This window comes from Silene latifolia, chromosome 6, assembly GCF_048544455.1.
Source record: "Silene latifolia isolate original U9 population chromosome 6, ASM4854445v1, whole genome shotgun sequence".
Classification (NCBI taxonomy): Eukaryota; Viridiplantae; Streptophyta; class Magnoliopsida; order Caryophyllales; family Caryophyllaceae; genus Silene; species Silene latifolia.
Window position 1 is genome coordinate 55,692,448 of NC_133531.1, and position 23,646 is coordinate 55,716,093.

Sequence of the window (23,646 nt, forward strand, 5' to 3'; positions counted from 1 at the left end):
TACGGTTATGAATTCGGCTGCCCAGAGACAGAGTGACTATCACCCCGAAAAGCTATTGTCTAGAGGTTAACCGGTTGCCTAATAAGCGATTGGCGAAAGCAAAGGACACTAGCCCGGAAGGGACAAACCCCATCTTAAATTTTTGAAATGTGAAAGTGAAATGAGGACAATTTTGAATACTAGTCATATCCACCCGTTGTGAATAAAGATTTGAGCATTTCATTCCCAAAAAGCCTTTTTGTCAAGCCACTTGGTCGAGCTTGGGACGATCCATGACCTTTACTTTTGTAGAGAATTCGAGACTTGTCATGTCATATGCTACTAGCATCATAGGGATCATCATTCCACCACCATCTGATCGCTCTTGACGAAAGTATTTGGAAATTAAGGACGAAGGTAGTCTAGTTTAACACCATTTGGAGGTGATTTAGTGCCATCCTCTTAGACTTAGTAATTTGTTGAACTAGCATTTGTGAAGGATTACATGCTCTTAAATTTGTTCCTCTTTAGTGCCTCTGCCACTTGATGAGGGAGTGGCTATTCCTTTTGTAGATGCATCCATTATGTGATTTTGTGTGCTTAATGTTTGGATGTGTCGCCATTTTGGCAAGACCCACCTTGCCTTGCAAGAAGGCATCCTACCTCATGGTTGTCTTATTGTGAGTTGAAGGGGCGGAGTGAGACCCGCTAATTGTCTCATATCGGCTATATTATTAGGATAGGTTAGTATTGGTCCTAGTCTTTGTCACCTCTTTACTTGGGACGAGCAAAGGTTCGGTTTGGGGATATTTGATGTGACCATAATTAGCGCATATTTAGCCCCCGAATTAGCCTTGTTCCCATGCTTTTTAGTGCATATTTGGGTCATTTCTTATCTTTAGTTCTTTGTTTTGCATATTCTTTGAGATTTTGATCCCTTGGTAGGAAAGGAGTAAGAATCTTGCATTTTCATGGCAAAACGAGACTAAATTGATCGAATTTAATGACCAAGCATCAAGGAGAGACAAGATTAGAAGGCCTTTGTACATATTATAATAGAAGAGAAATGTTGAGAAAGGATCCTTGAGTCCCCAAGGAAATCCCCAAGGAATTTATGAAGAAAAGGGATGAAAAGAAGAAGGTGTCTTGCTGAGTGACAATCCGTGCGGATTGTCACCAATCCGGCCGTCCCACAGCTGCACAATCTGTGCGGCTTTGCTCTAATCCGCTCGGATTCCACCTCCACAATCCGACCGGATTCCCTTGAATCCGCTCGGATTCCAACGCCAGATTCCGCCCGTCCCGACCTTATTCCGCCCGGATTCCAGCACAGCGTGATTTCCTCTTCTCCAAGCTACGAAGAAAGAAGCCCTTCCTTCGAAAAATACCGGGTCCTCCTTTCTCAATCTAAAAAGTGTAATTACTAGTTTAGCCCTTAGTTAACCCTAATGCATCCTCCCTAATTTCCACTATAAATACCCCATTAGTCTAATTAGAGGAGCATGTTCTTCTTATCAATAATTAGAGTAGTTAATATCAATCAAATCTCTCTTTAGTTTTGTAATCAACAATTAATCAAGTTCTAATACAAGTTTTATTTCCTTAATCTCTCTTTTGTTCATCCTTTATTTTGGGTAATTGAAGATTATTTGGGTTATTATTGGGAGATTGACAACCTCTCAATCAAGCATTCAAGTACTTCTTTTATCTTTGCTTTATTATTGGAATCATTAGTAGGTATAATTCTCTTAATCCCTATTTAATTATTGTTAATTACTCTCATTTATTCATCATGTTTCATATTGTTGGTATGATTGACAACCTTGCTAGCATAATCAACATGATAATGAGTGAGTAGTCTCTTAGCTAGGGTTAATGGGTGATTAGGGGAAACCAACATGGGGAATGATTCATGCTTAAATTAATATGCTTTCATGTTTTATTTGCTTGCTTGTTTTGATCTCAACTCATGCACATGTTATATTTGATGAAATGCTAAGCCTATGAATCCTTGCATTTACTATCATCTTCTATCTTTTCAATGAGACTTGTAAGACATAACCCAACTCGAGTCTCATTAGACCATGCATGTTGTTGAGTAGGGAAGATTAAGTCGACTTGTAGGTGTTGTACAATCTAATCGATTCGGCTCCGGGACCCAAACTTTTCTAGGATTGTAAGATATAACCCAACTCAATCCATCACAGCAATAATTGCTTGCTTATAATTTGAGAACATGTTTGTATGATCAATTCCCATGATTCCCCTATGATCCCATGACACCCTAGTGCCTTTAATCAATTGTTTACACCCCCTTTAATTCATCTTGCTTGTTTATTTTCATTGCTATTTTAGTTTAGTGACCTTCTACATCAACCCAATTTGTGACACCCCTTAGACACCACTAGTTTCAATAGAAATCTCATTTCAATACCCGTCCCTTGGGATCCGACCTTTACTTGCCTCTTTACTAATTGTAGAGTTGTTTGTGAAGTTATAAATTGTGTTTTGATTCGACCGTGACCCAACGACCACATCTTAATTTGTGAACACGAAACAGACCCGATCAAAAATGGCGCCGTTGCCGGGGATGGTGCTATGTGATTAAGTTCTTACTTGTTTGTCTATTTTGATTTTGCTTTCACCTTGAGGAACTTGTTCCTCAAGGATTGTTCTTACCGTTTTTGTGTAGTTTCCATGCTTGTAGTTGTTTCCTTGTCTTAGCTATGATGGCCCAAGACTTGGCACATAGAGTATGTGGTGAATCTTTTGAGTATGACTACCATGGGTATGGGGAGTTTTTGGAACAAGTTGAAACAAACCTACCTTACAACTCATACAATGAAAGTCCTAACCACTACCCCAACTTTTCTTACCAAAGCCCCCACATCCTACATCCACAACAACCACCCTCCCAAAACCCACTTTACAATCAATGCCAAATGTCATCCTACAATGAACACCCATACCACCAAATTCCCATGTACCCACAACAAGAGAATGAGCATAATCTTGACATGCAAAGTGTGGTTCTCCAAATGTTAAGGTGCCAACAAAATCTCTTCATGAAAATGCTAGAAGAGAGCCAAGCTAGGGACAATGTTCTCAAAAACATTGTTACTAATGGTGAGAAGTTGGCAAATCAAATTGCCCAAATGGAAGCCACCCAAATGCTAAATGAAGAAGAAGGGGAAAATAATGAGGGTGAAGAAGAATTTGGATGGCATTATGAAGCTACTCTTGTGAATCCCCCACCACCTCCTAAATTCATAAGTATTAAACACCCCATATTCCAACTTGTACCCAACTTTACAAACATTCATGATAGATGTGAATATGAAGATGTTACTTTTGAGGAAGGGGAGTGCTTGATTGATTATGGACCATGAGTGGATGATGAATTGAAGCATGATGAAGTTGGGGTGGAGAGCAATGATGAATGTGAGTTGAGGGCCAATTATGAGACAAGCACTTTGTCTAAATTGTCTAATGAATCTAGCTCAGACACTAGCCTTGCTTCTCCAATTTGGGATACCTATGATGATGATGATGAGGAAGACCTCCCACCACAATTTCCCTCTATGACCCATGTAGAGGAAGTGTGCTCCCTTGGCACTTATGGGAGTGAAGGTAAAACTTGGAAAGAAGAGGTTGATGAATTTGAACTTGCTATCTTTGGAGAATTGAGAGGCCAAGAGGAAAACTATGATGTTGGCATCTTTGATCATAGTTTGGAAGAAATTGAAGCTCTTTTCTTTGGAAATGGTTCAAGTTCTAAGGAGGGTCAAGAAGAAAGTGAAGAAAATGAAAGCATGAATGGCCTCAATAGTGAGAAGTTGACTCCTCCACATCTTATCCTTCAACTATCCCCTCATCAAAGAAATGAGAACTCTCCTTCTACTATTGAAGGATTGATGAATCAATGCTCTATCATCATAGAATTTGAAAGAGATGGTAAAGAGTGGAAGCCTCCGGATGAATATGGGCAATACTTCATACATTGTGTTGACAAGAATCATGTGCTTGCTAGTTTGAAGCATTGTAAGAAGCCATGTGCCAAGGGCAAAACAAATGGGAGAGTGTTCGGCAAGTTCTATTCCAAGCCAAGATGGCTAAACTACGTTTTGACATCGCCAATCTCCTATTTGTGCTTATATGAAGCCCATTCAAAAGCCTTTGACCGGTTGTTGAGAGCATTAAGCAACATGGACAACATCAATAATCATGGCAAGACGGAATGAGTTTGGTGGAGTCCTCCCTCAAACCACCATTTGTAAGATATCCTTTCCTTTCACTTTGCATTACATTTACACTTGCATTTAGTTATATACATTTACATTTAGCTTGCATTTGTATTATATTTCATATTGGATTTGCATTAGTTAGTTCATTTACATTAGTTTGCATTGTAATATATTTCATATGATTCATGTAGATAGTTGCATATATACTAGAATTCATTCATAGTCACTAATGGCCAAACCTATTCATTTCTACATTAGAAATAGTGTTTAAATCGGTTTGGGGAGGTTTGATCATAAGTGACCATAGTTCACTAAAAATCATGCATCATCTAATGTAGATTGCATTCATTTGTTATATATTCCATATAGAATTGCATTTAGTTAGAGCATGCATTCATTCATATCATATCATTGCATTTGTATTTCATTTCAAAAATTCAAAAAAATTCAAAAACATGTATTTTCTTTTTATTCCTACTCCTACATGTACATTGAGGACAATGTCCAAAATAAAGTGGGGGATGGGAATTTATATTCCAAAAATGCATAAAAATTGAAAATTTTTGAAAAATATAAAACACGTCTTTTTATTTCATAAAATCAAAAACCATAAAAATTGAAAATTTGAAAAACCAAAAACAAGTTCATTTCTTTTGTAGTGTAGTCGTGTATATATTATTGTATATATTATGTTTGTTCTATCCTTGTTCACATTGATCGACTACGCCACATCCGAGGCATGAGGATATTGAAGACCGCATGGTATGATCTTTCCAATCTCCTTTTTCCTCTTTATATTAACGACTATGTGGCTTTATTTTGATTGATGCGGTAAAAAAATGTGAATTTAGGATTGCATTTAGTTTATTTGGCATATTAGTTGGTAGAATCATATGCATTAGGATGTTTATATGTTAGTTGCATCATGGCATGTAGTTGCATGTTAGAAAAATTTTGCGAAACCGTCTACTTGGGAAGCTTGACAAGTGTATATAGGCCCTAGTAGATGCTTTTTCTTCTTAAGACTTTACTTGTTAGAATACTTGTAAAACACCCTAGGATGTGTCACGCTAGTATCCTTTGACCCATGGATTAAGGCCTAGTCAAGAGTACCTTGTGGTGTGATAACTCCTTGGCTACCGTTTATTCCAAGGTGACCCTTGAAACCATGCATCCATCATCCATGTTCTACCACATTTTTGTCATCAAAGGGAATGGGCACAAAAAGAAATCAATTTAAGTTCAATGAAATGAAAAGTGAAAGAAAGTTTGCAAAAATGCATCAAATGAAAAGAGGAGCAAAAATAGAACTCCTATGCTTCAAATATAAGCCACCCTCACTACATATGGGGTGACTTTGAAAATGTTCAAAAGAAATGCAAAGAAAAGTTGAAAGTTGTCAAGTGTTGAATTGCCAAAAATCAAAAGAAATGGCAAGAAAGTGTTCTCAAATGTCGAATGCCACAAGAAATTGGGGGGAAAAACAACAACAAAAGCAAACTCCCAAAATGAAACTCAAATATCTATCGATCCCTTTATCCATCGTATCCATTTTTGTGCATGGTAGAGAGGGGACGACCCTTCTTCTTGTCTAGGCAAGAGGGGGAATTCCGCGATCCTCCAGTGTTTCTAACACCATAGGGAGTCTACTCTTGACAAAAGCATTTAACGATTGAGGACCAAGGTACCCTAGCTTGACACAATTTGGAGGTGATTTATTGGTATCCTTCTAGGCTTAGTAGTTTGAAGAAATTTCATCTATGAAGGAGTGTGTACCCTTGAATTGCTTCCCTTGTAGATAATTTCCGCCACTTAGATGAGGAAAGTGGCTATTCTTTTGTAGATGCATCCATTACTTGTTTTGTGTGCTTTAATGTTTGGATGTGTCGCCATTTTGGCAAGACCCACCTTGCCTTGCAAGAAGGCATCCTAACTCATGGTTGTCTTGTTGTGAGTTGAAGGGGCGGAGTGAGACCCGCTAATTGTCTCATATCGGCTATGTTATTAGGTTAGTTTAAATAAAGGTCTAGTTTTAGTCACCTCTTTACTCGGGACGAGTAAAGGTTCGGTTTGGGGATATTTGATGTGAACATTATTTGCGCACATTTAGTCCCCTAATTGAACCTATTTTGCATACTATTATAACATTTTATGGCCATTTTATCCGTCAAAACCTTCCTATTTGCTTTTCTATCGCATTTCATGTTTTGTAGAAAAGGAGATAATAAGGCGGAAATTCCTGTCTTTCGTGCATATTTGGAAGTTTATTGATGATATTAGATGGACTAGTATGAAGAGGAGGCAAGAATGATGACCAATGATGTAGGAATAAAGAGTATATAGAAGGGTCATAAGGTTTAAAGCAAGGAGGAAAAGCAAGGAAGCCATTCATGAACAAAATTACTCGGAAAGCAAACCAAGAGTTGCTCATTTGGCTCTGAAAATATGCTAGATGGAACGGCGTCGAAAAAACAAGTGATCTAGGCTTTTGAATCACTCCAATAGGAGTCCGGATGAGAAAATGACGTCCGTTTTACAATCCGAGGTCAAACAAAGAAGCTGTTCAGGAATCCGCGCGTCCCGAGCTGAAGACGCTCGTCTTCCCTACAATCCGCTCGGATTGCTCCAAATCCGCTCGGATTCCCTCACTTTTTACCCGAGCGTCTTGCTCCAAATCCGCCCGTCTTCCCCTGCTACAATCCGAGCGTCCCGAGGCTAATCCGCTCGGATTCCTTTCCAGCGATTTTCGTGTTCTTCAAGCTCCGTGAAAGACTCCCTTCCTTCGAAAAATACCGGCTCCTCCCTGCCCAAATCTCAAAAGTGTAATTACTAGTTTAGCCCTTAGTTAACCCTAATGCATCCACCTAATTTCCACTATAAATACCCCATTTGTAATAATCCTTTGACACAAGTTTTTAGAGTAGAAAATCCTTCTTTGGATTAGATTAGGAGTAGATTAGAATAGATTACTCTTTAATCTTTCCACACATTACACATTAATCTCTCCTTAATTATTGTTCAAGTTTATTATTCAAGTTTATTATTGGGTAATTGAAGATTATTGGGTTATTATTGGGAGATTGACAACCTTCCATCAATCATCAAGTTCTTCTATTATTCTTTGCATTATTATTTGGATCACCTCAAGTTTGGTATAATTACTTTACTCTTTAATCTTTATTGTTCATTTCTTCATTCTATTATCATGTTTATACTTGTTGTGATGATTGACACCATTAATGACATGTTTCCCATGATGATGAGTGAGTAGTTACTTAGCTAGGATTAGTGGGTAATTAAGGGAAACCAACATGGGAATGATTCATGCTTAATCTAATATGTTCACATGATTAAATTGCTTGCTTGTTGTGATGTCAACTTTATGCACATGTTATGTTTGATGAAATGCTAAGCCTATGAATCCTTGCATTTTTACCATCTCTTATCTACTCAACTTGACTTGTAAGATATAAACCAACTCGAGTCTTGTTAGACCATGCATAGAAGTTGAATAGGAGGAAAGTAAGTCGACTTGTAGGTGTTGTACAATCTAATCGATTCGGCTCCGGGACCCAACTCTTCCTATGAACCGTAAGACATAAACCAACTCGGTTCCCCCACAACATTAATTGCTTGCATATAATTGTAAACATGTTTGTATGATCAAAACTATGAATCCCCTATGACCCCATGATATCCTAGCACTTTTAATCATTTGTTTACATCTTTCCTTTTATTGCTTGTTTTACTTTATTGCTTGTATTAGCCTAGGACACAACTACAAACCCAACAAATTGTGACACTAGCATAAATTGAGATAGATAGACTTAGAACCCAAAGCACACCGTCCCATGGATCGACCTCGACTTACCGCTAACTAGTTGTTTGTTGAGTATTATAAATGTGTTTGATTGGATGTGACCCGACGACAATCACCCATCAATAATACTAATGTTCTTGTATTACTACCTCTAGTAATAGATTGGAGAATATTATTATTGTAGAGAGTTTGTTGCAATAGCATATGAGGAAAAATAGAGATAAAAACAACACAAGCACACACAAGAAAAATGAGCAAATAATGCTCTCTTTTTAAGGCCAAAAACCGGTGGCCTCTACCCATGTAGGGAATCTTGTGCTTTTGTTTTTACTCTATTGTTTAGTGTAGGTAGAATGTAGGAAGCATAGGTGTAAGATGTAGCATGTAAAGGCTTGTGTGATATGTCACAATCACACAATAACCAACATTAACATAAGACAAAAGAGCATCTTTTGTGCTCTTATTATGGCCGAAAATTTGGACCTATTTTGGTCCATTTTTGCCTTTTGTCATTTGTCCCACAAACGCTTATAAGTCATATGTTTAACTATCTTACATAATTAATTATTAATGTAATCATTTAACACTTAAATATTACAATTAATAATATAATATACACTCCACTTTTTGCTGATGATTTAATCTTGTTCTGTAAAGGGGATAGGAACTCTGTTGAGCTTATGTTGAAGGCTTTTGATTATTTTTCCAAAGCAACTGGTTTGGTCATGAATAAGAATAAGTCGAATTTGTATTGTAATGGTATTGATGCACAGCTAATTAAGGAGATTGAGGTGGCTTCTGGCATCAAAAGAGGAGCAGTCCCTTTCAGGTATCTAGGGGTCAATGTGTCACCTAAAAGATTATCTGTTATGGACTGTAATTGCTTAGTGGACAAGGTGGTGGATAGAATAAGAAGCTTGGGTTCACGGAAGTTATCTTATGCAGGGAGGGTGGTGTTGATAAAAGCTGTCCTACAAACATTGCATAGCTACTAGGCTCGAATTTTTATTCTACCAAAGACTGTTATATGTAAGATTGAGGCTATTTGTAGAGCTTACCTTTGGCATGGCTCTGATCATAAAGAAAGCCCTGCTTTGGTGGCTTGGGAGAGGATATGTCAATCCAAAAAGCATGGTGGACTGGGGTTGAAGAATTTGCATGTTTGGAACCTGGCTGCTATTGGTAAGTATGCATGGTGGATAGCAAAAAAGAAAGATCATTTGTGGGTCAGGTGGGTGAATGCAGTATATATTAAGAGCACTGGATGGAAGGAGTATAAACCAAATATGGGAAGCAGTTGGGCATGGAGGAAAATATGCCAGGTCAAGGATATTATTAAAGAGCATTTATTCTCAGGTGATGGGTTAGAGAATTATAGCATTCAGGAATGCTATCAGAAGCTGCAACCAGATGGGATGCAGGTGCAGTGGTACCCTTGGATGTTGAATAGATGGATTATTCCTAAGCACTCGTTTATATGCTGACTCATTGCTCATCAGAGATTGCTTACTCAGGACAGGCTACTGAGAATGAGCATTACGCATAACAACTGTTGTTTCCTGTGTGGCAGTCAAGAAGAGAACCATCCTCATCTCTTCTTTGATTGTGTATACAGTAAGAAATGTCTCCTCATGGTTACTGACTGGTGTAAGGTCAGTGTTCCTGTTAGTAATTGCATTCTGTGGCTGGTTGAATGGCGACAGACTGCTGCGTGTAGAAAGAAGGTGACTGCTCTAATATTGGCCTGTTTAATGTACTATATCTGGCAGGTGAGAAATCTGAGCAGACTGGAAGGTTGTGTATGGAGGCCTGAGGTAGTTTTTACTAGGGTCAAACGAGATGTGCAAAGTAGACTTTATCATTGTGATGTTAAGAGTAAGAAAGCAAATGTGATTAGCTGGATTGATTACCTTAAAGAGCCTTGAGGTTGTTTTACTCAAGTCTTTTAGGTAGATAATTGTAATGTTGTAATGGGCACTTGATCTTTATAATGAGAAGCTTAACTTTCCCCAAAAAAAAAATAATAACTAGTTAGTTAAAATTACAACTTCTTGTAACTTTAAATAACTAATTACCTCTACCTCAAAACTTATATTAAAACCTCAACTAATTTAGTAATTTAACACTTAATTACTAAATTAAATCTTATTTAATCACATTACAATAAGACGCAAAATTTGCACTCTCATAATTAAGGAATTAATTAATCTATATCTCATACAATTAATTAATTATCTATTTGGGCCTCATCCTATAGGTGTGACCTAAAGGGATCAACTGACCACCACCGTCACACGACAGTAATGTCAAACTCTAGTTAGCCAATCATTACCGATTAATGACGGTCAGTCGACTGTATAAAGAATCATCCCTCACGTATTCTTAGTATGAGATTTAATAATGATATTTAAATCATGTGATCGCACTATTGTTGAGGACACATTTCCCAACAGTGCCTTGGTGAAAGACGGGTAAGCTATGAAAGCCGATCAAGCTATCACTTTGGAGGCGACAAAGGCCTTGTCTTTGAAGGTCTTTAACTTCGAGACAAGCCTCAATGCCCAAGCTACTCTTGTGCAGAGTTCGTTTGATCGTCTTGATGCTTTGGAATTGTACTCGTCCCGACTATGTTAATCCTTACAAAACCCGTCACACTTAGCCTTGCCTTACCCCTCCCCTGTTTTCGCATTTCCTCTACACTTCCTTGTTTTCTTTTCTTTTCATGTGGTGTATTTTGCTTTTCTAAACTATCTCCAATTCGGCCCATTTTGGCATACTACTTGTGGTTATGGCCCGGTAGTTCTTAAACATGTTGTTTCATTCGGCCCATTTGGCATAAACATGTTTCTTTGGTTTGTATGCTACTTTAATTTCATAAGTACTTATGGTTATTTACGGTTTATCTATGTTTCTTAATCGTTATTATCTCTTGTCTCGTCGTATATTATTCTAGTCATTTTATGTTTGTTCTTATCTTTTCGATGATGTCAAGAGGGGGAAAGAACGACCATGAAAAGCATTTGCCTAAACTTGCTCCCTATCAATACCAATTGTCTCTTAAACTCCTTAATGTTTTGGTCTTGTATTTAATTGTTTGGTCTTGCGTTGATCTTTATCTATAAAGATGACGGTATTATATTGAGGGGGAACTATATACTTAGTCATAATTTTAGGAGACTTGCCATCATCAAAAAGGAGGAATTTGTTGAACCATAGAGTATATATGTTTATGTATATATATATATATATATATATATATATATATATATATATATATATATATATATATATATATATATATGGTTATGTTTTGATGATGTCAAGATTACTTTATATTATATATACTCGTTGCGCGTAATTGTTTGTTTAAGTCTCTTCAGATTAGACTTATTATTTGCAAAGCTTAGAGAACTGTGATAAAAGTATACAAGAACATATTGAGATCAAGCCCTCAATCACTGATCAAGATATTACAAGATAGTGAAAGAATTATTCAAGTATTCATGAGAAGATGAAGCTCATTTAAAGATTGATCAAGCTTGAATGATGAAGTAGCCTACACTCGAAGATCTCTTAGGAAGATTAGAATAGTGTAGGTGATTATCTCGTAATGGTAACTTTAGAGTGCAATTCTTAAATTGGTAAAGTTATAGCTTCACAGCTATAACATTGCTTATATAAGAGCTCAATGTTATAGCTCTTCTACTATAACATTGAGATGTCAATTTTACATAATACATGACTAAAATATTTTGTAAATTGTTTTTAAAAAAATGTTTTTGTCTCTTTTAAATAATTTAGCAAAAAGTATTTATTTAACAAGCAAGCTCATGTTCATATTAAGTGTAGTTTTATTTATACTTATAATTGGTAATTATATTGAATCAACTTATGAATTGAATCATATTACTAACTAGGGTTTCTAATATAATACATTCTTAAACCCTAAATCTAACCTTATGTCAAGCTAGGGTTTTCACGAAAAACGAGGCATATGAGCCGTGTTGGTTTCGTATAATCTTAAGATCAAAAGTTGTTATTGTTAAGATTTTATTCTCTAGAATTATCTTAACATATGTTTTATATTTAGCTTGATATGGTTATATATGATAAGGATATTTTTGTTATGGAAAATCTTATCATGTCTTAAGATTTAAGGAAAAGATAATAGGAGAATAATTAATAAAATTATCTTTTGATTATTCTCTATTATCTCCTAAGATTTAAAGGAAAGAAATAATAAGATATGATTTGTTTACATATCCATTATTTCGGCCTCTAGGGTTTTGTGGAAACCGAGTGCCATGCTTCCTCTTTTTCTATAAATACTCTACTCTTTGCTACATTTGAAAGTAAGACCTTTAAGCAAATTTTGATTTTATCTTAAAAGCAAAAACCGTGTTTTACAAGCGAAAACCGTTTTGTTATTTTGAAAAGGTCGTGTGTCTTATATACTTGTGCATTCATTCTTTTGTTATCGTTATAAGACAATAGTGCTTAATTGATTTCTTATTCGTTCATTAACGTGAACTTTTAGTAGAATCATTAGTACTTTCTTATTAGCGTAAGTTAGTCACTTGAGTATTTAACGATACTCACTTGTGTTACAACTAGGGTTAGGGTTACGAGTTGGGTTAGTAAATTTGTAATCCGTAAAAAGGTACTAAATTTATTAATCGAGAATAGTGGATGTAGGTTTCGATTTGTGAAACTGAACCACTTCAAAAATCCGTGTGTCTCTCTTACACTTTCGTTTATTTGCTTTGTTTTAATTTGATAATTGATTGATTAGTTAAAATATAATCAATAAACTTTAAATAATTAATTATACTCATAGAGTCGAAAAAAGTAGGCTAAAGTTTTTCATTCTCAATTCACCACACCCCCCCCCCCCGGCCTTTTTTGAGTATTTCGGATCGATAGACTCTTCAAAGGAGTATGGTGAGCCTACCACTTGTAATTTCTTTTATTCATTTATTGCATATTTCCTTATTTCTTTACTTGCGCGCTTTTCTATGCGTAAGAAAGCTTTTCTTTTGAACTAACTGTAATACCCGCCCTTTTAGAGACCCCTTTGACCAGCGTTGACTGACCTTGGGAGCGGGAATAGTCGTAGAAGTGAGTGCCAAAACCATCTTGGGTTGCGTGTTAAGAGTGGTACTCGATAGAGTAGAGGCTACTCGATCGAGTAGCTAGGTTACTCGATCGAGTATGGGGCCACTCGATCGAGTATGATGGGTACTCGATCGAGTACCGAGTTTTCAGCGAGGGTTTTATATCATGTTTTGTTAAATCCGCAAATCACTTCCGCCACTTTCCTCCTGTCCTTCAGTCGCCTCTTTCCTTTCCCTTCACCTCAAAACCTCCATGGAAGCCTTTTGAAGTTCCTTGTGCCTTAGGACAGCGTCACTTGAGTCGAGTAGCGGTCTTTTGCTGAGTTTCTCCTCGTAGGTATGTCATAACCATCATCCGAGTCCTTGTTCTTTGTAGTTAGGGTTTGCTTGTTAGTAATAGATAATTGTATTATGGTTATAGGCTTTGCTTGGTCGCTGGATATGTTGTTTGTCAGCATGGATTGGTTGCAGTTGCTTAAAGGTAGGTTCGCCTACTCAGTTTTTGTAGATGGTCTAGTGTGTCGGTCGTTGTAGTTGTATTGTGAATTTTTAACATCGTAATTATATTGTGACGGCTATGGTTGTGATTGTGATCGTTTGTCTATGGCTCTCGAGATGCGTTCTCGGCTGAGTGGAGTCACTTGCGGGAGTGGCTTCACGCCCTAGTTTCGCCCTTCGTGGAACCCGCCACGGAAGGGGATGTGCACATTAATGGACAGGGTTATCGCTCGATATGATGAGCGGGGCTTAGGTGGGAACGGCTGCGGTCCCCCACTGGCAGGGCTGGTCCAGTGGACAGTCAGTGATAGAGTTGGTTGGGTTATCGTGATTGTGTTTGACGTTGATAACATTGTATTGTGTTGATAATTGTAGTTGTTATTGTTGTATGTTATCTCAGTACTGACCTTGTGTGGTTGTTTGTTTGTTATGTGTCTGCCGTGATCCCTTATGGTGAGCAGTCGGTCTTAGCAGGTGTTGATGTTGTTGATAGCTGGAGTCCGGGCAGGGATGAGTCTTCACGAGATATGATGGTCATGGCGAGTAGTCTTTGAGTTGTATCTGTTATATCGTTGTTGGTTTAAATCACTTGTAATATAGCTTAATAGTTCTTTTATCGACATTTGATTATTACTATCCTCGGGCAACCGAGATGGTAACGCCCTTATATGCTAAGGAAGGCCTAGTTAAGGCTCCTCTGAATATGGGGGTGTTACAATGTGGTATCAGAGCGACGATTTTGGAACCTGTAACAAATGAACTTAATGAACGTAGTGAGTCTAATAAAATGAACCTGGTGTATGTATAATGGGAGCCCCGCTGATGCTAGATTTTGGGTGAGTAGGCGCCCTCATTTCAAAATCCCTGCCCCATGATACTTAAGCCAGTCACGTGGTATGGGAATGTGGAGTCCGTGTGTATATGTGTGATGTGTATGTTAAGTGTACCGGAGCTACCTCCGGTTAAGTCTTTGTTAGAGTTAATAGGGGTGTGATAGTGGTATTTGGGCCGCGTATGGTAATCGTTGGTGAAATTAGTGAAGTTTTTGGAATGATTAGTGAGCTTATACGATGGTTATGAGATATGTGATGAAGGTTTACGTAATAGAGATGCGTGAAAATGTGGAATCGAATGTCGTGACATTAAGAGTGAACATGTGGGTGTTTGCTATAAGTTAATGATGACGGTAGTCATATACGAGTTTATAAATCCTACCGTAATTACAATGATGATAGTTATAAAATTGTTGAGTTATAGTTTGAAATATAGCATATAGTAATGCGTATATGCCTTGTTTATTGGTCGAAATTTTTCCGCTGCGTAATAATTGATTTGTGTAAAATGATTTACTGAGGATGGAATGTGGAAAGTGATAGATTAATTTGTTATGAAGATTATGCAATTACATGTTATATGAAAGAAGGAACTAATGTTAATTACATGTTTCAAGTTGGTAGTAATATATAAAGTAAGTTTAAGTGTAATATGATGACGTGATTATGTTTATGGAAGATTCGGTAGCAGGTAAACCGAGTAGGGTAATCTGTGTAGCGTAAGGTGGAATAAACTTTATTTGTTTGACGATACGGTATGCTTTATTAATAATGGTAATGCGTGAATGAGTGCGATAATTAGTGCCGAATTCCGAACTTAGTTTGGAATCGACACGCGGTGTTGTTTTTGCAGGAATCTTCAATTTACTTCGTACTTCTGACCGAGTACTTAACCATACTTGACCTAGTGCGAGTGCTTACTAGACCGAGTAGACCTCACTCGATCTAGTTAGGAAGCTATGACGTCGGGGTGTGGAAATTTCTGCAAATACTCGATGAAATAGCTCCTACTCGATCGAGTAGGGTGTCACTCGATCAAGTACCCTGGACACTCGATCGAGTAGGTTACTGTACAGAGATCTTATGGGTTTCTTAAACCCCTATCCTTTCTAATTCTTCTCATTCCTTCCTTTTATTTCGTGACCTAGGCTCTCAAATCCACAAAAATCCCTCATTTCTTGTGCTAGTAGTGATTAATTTGGGGTTATTTCCTTGGTTTAATTTCGTTCCTTTACTCTACTACTTGATCAAGGTATGATTTCTACCCTATTTACATGTTTTTATGCTTTAAACTTGTTGAGGATGATTATATAGCCTGAAAATTTCGATTCATATGATTAATTTGTTGCTTTTAATTGTTGAAATATGATTCACATGTCTTCTTTTCTTGATTATTGATGATTAATTGCTGAAAAATAGACTAGAAATTGCCAAATTGAAACCGAAATTTCTAGGGTTTACAAAAATTGAAATTGAATTTGATTGTTTTACATTGATTAGATGATGGGATTGAGTATTATACATAGTTTATATCATGTTGAAGGATGGATTTTGATGATTATCACCTTAAAAAGTTGCCTTAAAACTCCGTCTTAAAAGTGCCTCAAATGAAAATTCGTGATTTATATGTGGAATTTGGTGTTGTATATGACTGTTTAGGTAAAGGTTGAACTTCAAAATGATAGTAGTGATGATAAATGATGAAGAATATGCCAAAATAATTACAGCTGTAGAGACCGTCTGACAAGTTTGACTGAGTTATTTGTTCCTAATATTGATGATGATGATAATATGTCCTACGTTACTTCTCCACGAACTTGTATAATTGCCTCATATGTTATTGAAAGTGTTGTGGAGTAGCCTTAGAATCATGCTAGGTTGTTGGAATTTGCTGAGTATAAGTGTTCACCATGCTAAAATTCTCACAACTACGGTTAATAAGTAGCTATAAACTGAGGTTACATGTCAAAAATTGAGGAAACTGTTGGTGAATGTGTGTACCTAGCTGGACATCCAAAGTTTAATGGCATGAATTATGTGCTTCAAATATCGAACTGGTTGATGAGTTAGTGAACTTAGTTGGGTTTAAAAATATGAATTACATGAAGTATATGCTTTACATGTTCATGCCAGTTGTTTAAGTATATGCTGAAACAGATGCCGAGACCGACCGCAGGGAATCGTCAGAGTAAACGGGGAAGGGCTTCACAGCCCGAACCTGGGGAGGGTAGTGGACCTGTGGTACCCGCAGTTCCGGAGTGCCCTACCGTTGTGTTTGTAGATTTCAAGCACAGAGAGCGTTTTGTAGCTTTACAAAAACGCAAAATGAGACCTACGAGGTGTATAGACACTACTTTGTTGGAGGAATTGGAGATAGAGACGGATGTCCGTCACATATTTGAGACTTTGGGTCTTCTTGGGTTATATAGGCTGAGGAAACACTCTTATCCTTTTCTTACCTTAGAGTTCATGAGCTCCTTTAGCTATGACCCAGCGGGCCAGACCGTTGAGTTTAGGTTGACGAATACCAGTTTTCTGTTGACTATGGATTTGTTTGCTTCTCACCTTGGGTTGGCCAAGCCTCCCAAGGATTTTATCACCGATATTCCAGCTGAGTCGGTGTGTGCCGCCTAATGCCTTGCTTGACCGGAAAGCCAGCTCCCACCTCAAGCAACATGCTGATTAATGACGTTCAGCATGTTATCTTGAGGGTCTTCCTCCGTTCTCTTTCAAACCTCCTTTATGACAGAAAGGATATCAGGAAACTGAATAATCATGAGGTGTTGCTTCTGATGTCTTACCTCAACCCGGAGCGGACCAGGAAAGTGGTCTTTAACGCTCCTTCTATGGTTTGTGCTGCCCTTGCCTTGATGGCTACTGCCTCTTCCCGGTACTTGAGTTGTGGCGCTATCGCCACTCGGTTAGCTGAAAAGCTAACCTCCTTTGAGGATTCTTCGGAGTACGTGCCTCTAGCTACCCCAGTGCCTATCATGGACCGTGACTACTACCTCGACCTGAAATGGTTGAGAACTTTGGCTGACGGTAGCCTAGCTTAGAGGGTGTGGGGCATGAGTTGGATGAAGATTCCAGCTCCTGAGCACCTTCCACTGACGGAGCCTTTGGAGCCGGCGGTTGTGGATGTGGACTCTGAGGATGAGGAGGAGGTGGATGATGATAGACCACGCCAGCTACAGACATACCTCATCGACGACAAGATTCTCGAGGTGATGCTAGAGCCGACGAAGGGCGAGAACGCGGCGGTTGTGGTGGAGAGACCCAGGTTGGGAAGAGGACCCCGTCGAGTGAGGGAGAGGACCTCTGAGACTAGGCCACGGCCGGTAGCACCACAGCAACAGCAGCATCCTTTCCCGTGCTACACTTACCTCAACACCCCGAAGACGCGATCTAGCTACTTGGCGGAGAGAGTGTCATCCACTTTGACACTCAGGAACATGCACGAGATGGCGTACACTCAGGGGATAGGGATCGAGGGACCGGATCCGGTTTGGTGGAGTGGAGTTGGAGACTATAGTGGGGTTTTTCACTCTTACGGGGTGGATCAGTCGACGTGGGGGACACCTCAGTGCTTTGCCTACGGTGGCTTGACCCCATGGTACATGAGTCCGGGAGCAGGAGCAGGAGTGGATGCGGTCGGCATTGGTTCATCGGGAGCGGGTATGTCTGGAGGTGGTGGTGATGATGATGAGGTGATGGTTGAGCAGCAGCAGCAGCAGGAGGAGTGATACTCCTTGATTTATCCTTGTTTATGGTCGTTGGTAGTAGGCGTTGGTAGTATGGTTAGACTTTGGTAGTTGTTTTCGTTAAAAACATTGGTTATGGATATGTATTGTTGGCCATAAGGCCGGATTTGTTAGTTAACTTTGTTGCAGGATTGATTTTGGGGTCGGGAAATCATCCCGACTCAAGTTATGTGACGGCCATGTATATATATGTTAGTTTATGACAGGTTTTATAAGGAATTTGGCCTGTAGGTACTCGACAGAGTACCCCGTACTCTATCGAGTAGCCGCAGGAAGGAAAGAGAGAAAGTTTATGATCTTTGGGCTACTCGATCGAGTAGCCAAGATACTCGATCAAGTAGCATGGCACTCGATCGAGTACCAGTATATACTCGATCGAGTAGCACTGTTACAGGAGATTTTCGAAAATTAAAAGTGTGTAATTGTTTTATAATTGCGAGTTTGATGTTTAACATGGTTAGTAGTGCGTAGTAACACCTTTGAGCCGTTAATTTCATATGTTGTAAGTCGTGTTTGAAGTTTTATAAGCGTATTTGTCACAATTAGTGAAGCGGTGATAGTTTCTTGTTACCTTAATGTTGCATACGCCCTATTACGATCTATTTATCGGAATTACATCTTCTCACACATTTGTGCATACCATATTAACGTGCCTTCTAGACGGCGGCTAGTTAGTCCGGTGGTTTGTGTATGATTTCTAATTTAACGAGTATATAGTTAGTGAGTAATGTCCATAACAAATAATATGGTTTTATTTAATGTTGTGATGCAAGTAATAGGTAATATGTGTTGTAATTTTGGTGGTGAACTTCGGGGACGAAGTTCCTTTTTAGAGGGGAAGAGTAACGTCGCGAAATAAAAAGATTGATTTTGAAATTATGTTTTGTTTGCCTATAATGTTTTGTTGTTTAATTGCAAAATTTTCTAGTACCTTGGTCACTTTACTTGTATGAAGTGTAATTGATTACCTTAGTTTGTTGAGTAATTCATGCGTGGAAGTGAAAATGATAGTATGTTTTAAAGGACGGTCGTAAAGAGTTAGTTGTGGTACAATGTGTTGTAATAGAATTGCGTTGTTGAATAACATGGTGGTGTTAGTGGTGCGGCATGAAGTTGTTATGAGATATGTTTCGGGTTGGTAGTTGTTACCATATGATGGGAGATCGTTGTTTGTGCTGGTTTGTATTGCGAGGTTGATGTTTTATAGAGGATAGTTTGTAAAAAAGTTGAAGTATACATATAAAGTGACAGTCGATGATAATAATGTTTGTACGATAGTTGCAAGAGTCGATATATACGTATGAGTAGAGCGTTAGACGGTGATGATGATGACATGGGGGATGGTAATTCAGGAGAATAGTATCGAAAGAAGAGTGAAGTTGTTTTTCCGTGTCGAGTGTGTTGGAAAAGTGAGTTGAACTTCGGGGACGAAGTTCTTTTTAAGGGGGGAAGACTGTAATACCCGCCCTTTTAGAGACCCCTTTGACCAGCGTTGACTGACCTTGGGAGCGGTAATAGTCTTAGAAGTGAGTGCCAAAACCATCTTGGGTTGCGTGTTAAGAGTGGTACTCGATAGAGTAGAGGCTACTCGATCGAGTAGCTAGGTTACTCGATCGAGTAGGGGGCCACTCGATCGAGTATGATGGGTACTCGATCGAGTACCGAGTTTTCAGCGAGGGTTTTATATCGCGTTTTGTTAAATCCGCAAATCACTTCCGCCACTTTCCTCCTGTCCTTCAGTCGCCTCTTTCCTTTCCCTTCACCTCAAAACCTCCATGGAAGCCTTTTGAAGTTCCTTGTGCCTTAGGAGAGCGTCACTTGAATCAGGTAGCGGTCTTTTGCTGAGTTTCTCCTCGTAGGTATGTCATAATCATCATCCGAGTCCTTGTTCTTTGTAGTTAGGGTTTGCTTGTTAGTAATAGATAATTGTATTGTGGTTATAGGCTTTGCTTGGTCGCTGGATATGTTGTTTGTCGGCATGGATTGGTTGCAGTTGCTTAAAGGTAGGTTCGCCTACTCAGTTTCTGTAGATGGTCTAGTGTGTCGGTCGTTGTAGTTGTATTGTGATTGTTTAATATCGTAATTGTATTGTGACGGCTGTGGTTGTGATTGTGATCGTTTGTCTATGGCTCTCGAGATGCGTTCTCGGCTGAGTGGAATCACTTGCGGAAGTGGCTTCACGCCCTAGTTTCGCCCTTCGTGGAACCCGCCACGGAAGGGGATGTGCACATTAATGGACAGGGTTATCGCTCGATATGATGAGCGGGGCTTAGGTGGGAACGGCTGCGGTCCCCCACTGGCAGGGCTGGTCCAGTGGACAGTCAGTGATAGAGTTGGTTGGGTTATCGTGATTGTGTTTGAGGTTGATAACATTGTATTGTGTTGATAATTGTAGTTGCTGTTGTTGTATCTTATCTCAGTACTGACCTTGTGTGGTTGTTTGTTTGTTATGTGTCTGCCGTGATCCCTTATGGTGAGCAGTCGGTCTTAGCAGGTGTTGATGTTGTTGATAGCTGGAGTCCGGGCAGGGATGAGTCTTCACGAGATATGATGGTCATAGCGAGTAGTCTTTGAGTTGTATCTGTTATATCGTTGTTGGTTTAAATCACTTGTAATATAGCTTAATAGTTCTTTTATCGACATTTGATTATTACTATCCTCGGGCAACCGAGATGGTTACGCCCTTATATGCTAAGGAAGGCCTAGTTAAGGCTCCTCTGAATATGGGGGTGTTACACTAACGCAGGAGGCTGGGAACATGAGGTTCTTTTCCGGCTACACGACGATGATGGATGCCTTCGGGAAGCTGACGGAGGAGGAGCAGGTCATCATAGAGCAGGGAGCTTTTGGCGCCTTGGTGAGAGGCTGGAGAGAGATCAAGCCTTTCTTGATCGGTTCTGGGACAGGATTTCGACTTTCCATATGCCTCTTGGAGAGATCGGGTTCACTCTGGAGGACTACAACATGATCTCGGGTTTGCTGTATGGAGAGGAGTCGGTGGTGTGGTCGTCGACGGCCATGAGAGTAGACTCGGCCGACGCAAGGAGTCTGATCGGTTGGAACCTGGCTACTAACGCCGCCCAGGTTCTTGGTTTAGTGCTGAGTACCTACGTCAGGGACTACTTCGGCGGCAGGGTTCCGGCGAGGGTGAGGATGGATGGACGCACGGTGCCTCCACCTCATTGTACTGCTGAGTAGCGGGCTCGCTTGTGGCTGTGGTGGTTCTTGTCTTCGATTTACCTCGGAGACAAGGGGGAGAGGCTGTCGACGAAGCTTCTTCCGTTTCTTGCTGACTTGAGTAGCCTAGGTCGTTGGGACTGGGTTACTCCTAGCTTTGCGGTCCTCACGCGTTACTTGAGGGACATGGTTCGTCCGGAGTTGATGGAGAAGGGGACTTCTCCTGCCACTGTCTGTCCTGGACTTCTGTTGGAGGTATGAACCTTTCTTGCAAATATGAAAGATCATTTTGTCATTATTCTTTTCTCTTTTTAAAAATATGAAATATCACTTTTGTAGAGAATGAGTTATAATTACTATTATTTGTCTGCAGACGTGGGTGTACTCCTACTTTCCCAGTCTCGTGCCCACAAGGGCGGCAGACGTACCGAGAGAGTACCCCATCGTTAGGGACTGGATCGTGTGCCGTCGGAAGAGTCAGCGGTCTTCTTACGACGTTTTCCGAAGGGGCGTGAACGCCCTGAGCTTGGACAGCGTAAGCATCTTTGATTTACATTTATCTTTTCTTCACTTAGAAACTATCATAGGAATGATCCTCATTCTCTTTCTTTAGTGGGTGACCCGGCCTTGGAAGAGCTACTCTGGAGCTCCAGCTTTCGTGGCTGAGGTTCTCCGTCCTCGGAGTTCGAGTCGATTGCTGTTGACGACGCCCATGGGGCCAGTGTGGTACTTAAGTGAGCGTTTGGCTCGGCAGTGCTCCCGCGACGCTTTTACGGTTCCCATAGATCCTCCACGGACGATGTTTAGGGAGCCTTCAAAGGCTGAGAAGACGACGGACCTGGCCGTGCGAGTGGTGACGTGGTCGGTCCCCTTTGAGCTTAGATTTCGGTTACTTGTCGTTAGGAGCACCTAGACCAAAACAATATTTATAACTTCACAAACTCTACTATTAGTAAAGAGGCAAGTAAAGGTTGGATCCCAAGGGACGGGTATTGATGTAGAATTTTCGATTGCAAGTAGCGGTGTCTAGGGGTGTCACAATTTGGCTTGAGATAAGAAGATCACTAAACTAAATAACAATTAAAGTAAACAAGCAAGATGACTAAAATGAGATGTAAACAATTGATTAAAAACACTAGGGTGTCATGGGGTCATAGGGGATTCATGGGAATTGATCATACAAATATATTCTCAAATTATAAGCAAGCAATTATTGTTGTGATAGGATCGAGTTGGTTTATATCTTACAATCCTAGGAAGGTTTGGGCCCCAGAGCCGAATCGATTAGATTGTACAACACCTACAAATCGACTTAATCCTACCTATTCAACTATATGCATGGTCTAATGAGACTCGAGTTGGTTTATGTCTTACAAGTCTCATTGAAATGGTAAGTGATGGGTAAAAAATGCAAGGATTCATAGGCTCGCATTTCATCAAACATAACATGTGCATAAGTTGAGATCACAACAAGCAAGCAAATAAATTATGAAAATATATTAAATTAAGCATGAATCATCCCTCATGTTGGTTTCCCCTAATTACCCATTAACCCTAGTTAAGGAAACTACTCACTCATTATCAAGTTTAACATGTTAACAAGGTTGTCAATCATATTAACAAAGCAAAACATGATGAATAAATGAAGATGATTAACAATAATTAAAAAGGGATTAAAAGAGTTATACCTAATGATGATTCTAAAATAATAATGCAAAGAATAAAAGAAGTACTTGATGATTGATGGAAGGTTGTCAATCTCCCAATAAACCCAAATAATCTTCAATTACCCAAAATAAAAGATGAACAAAGAGAAATTAAGGAAATGAGATTTGTATTAATATTTGATTAGAAGTTGATTACAAGATTAAGAAGAGATTAGAATGATATAAACTACACTAAAGATTGATAAGAAGAACATGATAACCTAATTAGACTAATGGGGTATTTATAGTGGGGATTAGGTGCACAAATTAGGGTTACTAAGGGCTTAAATGACGATTAAGTCCTTGAGGAATCGCTCCTCTCAAGAAAATATGCGGGTCTCCTTTTTGATAGTCTTCCAAAAATATGCGCATCTTCAATGGAGGGAAGAAGAGGACGTGTTATCCTGTAACACAATCCGGGCGTCCGAGGGTCGGGACGAGCGGATTCTCAGGTGGCTGGACGAGCGGCCTTCAAGCTTGGACGCTCGGATCCTGGCTGTTAAGACGCTCGGAT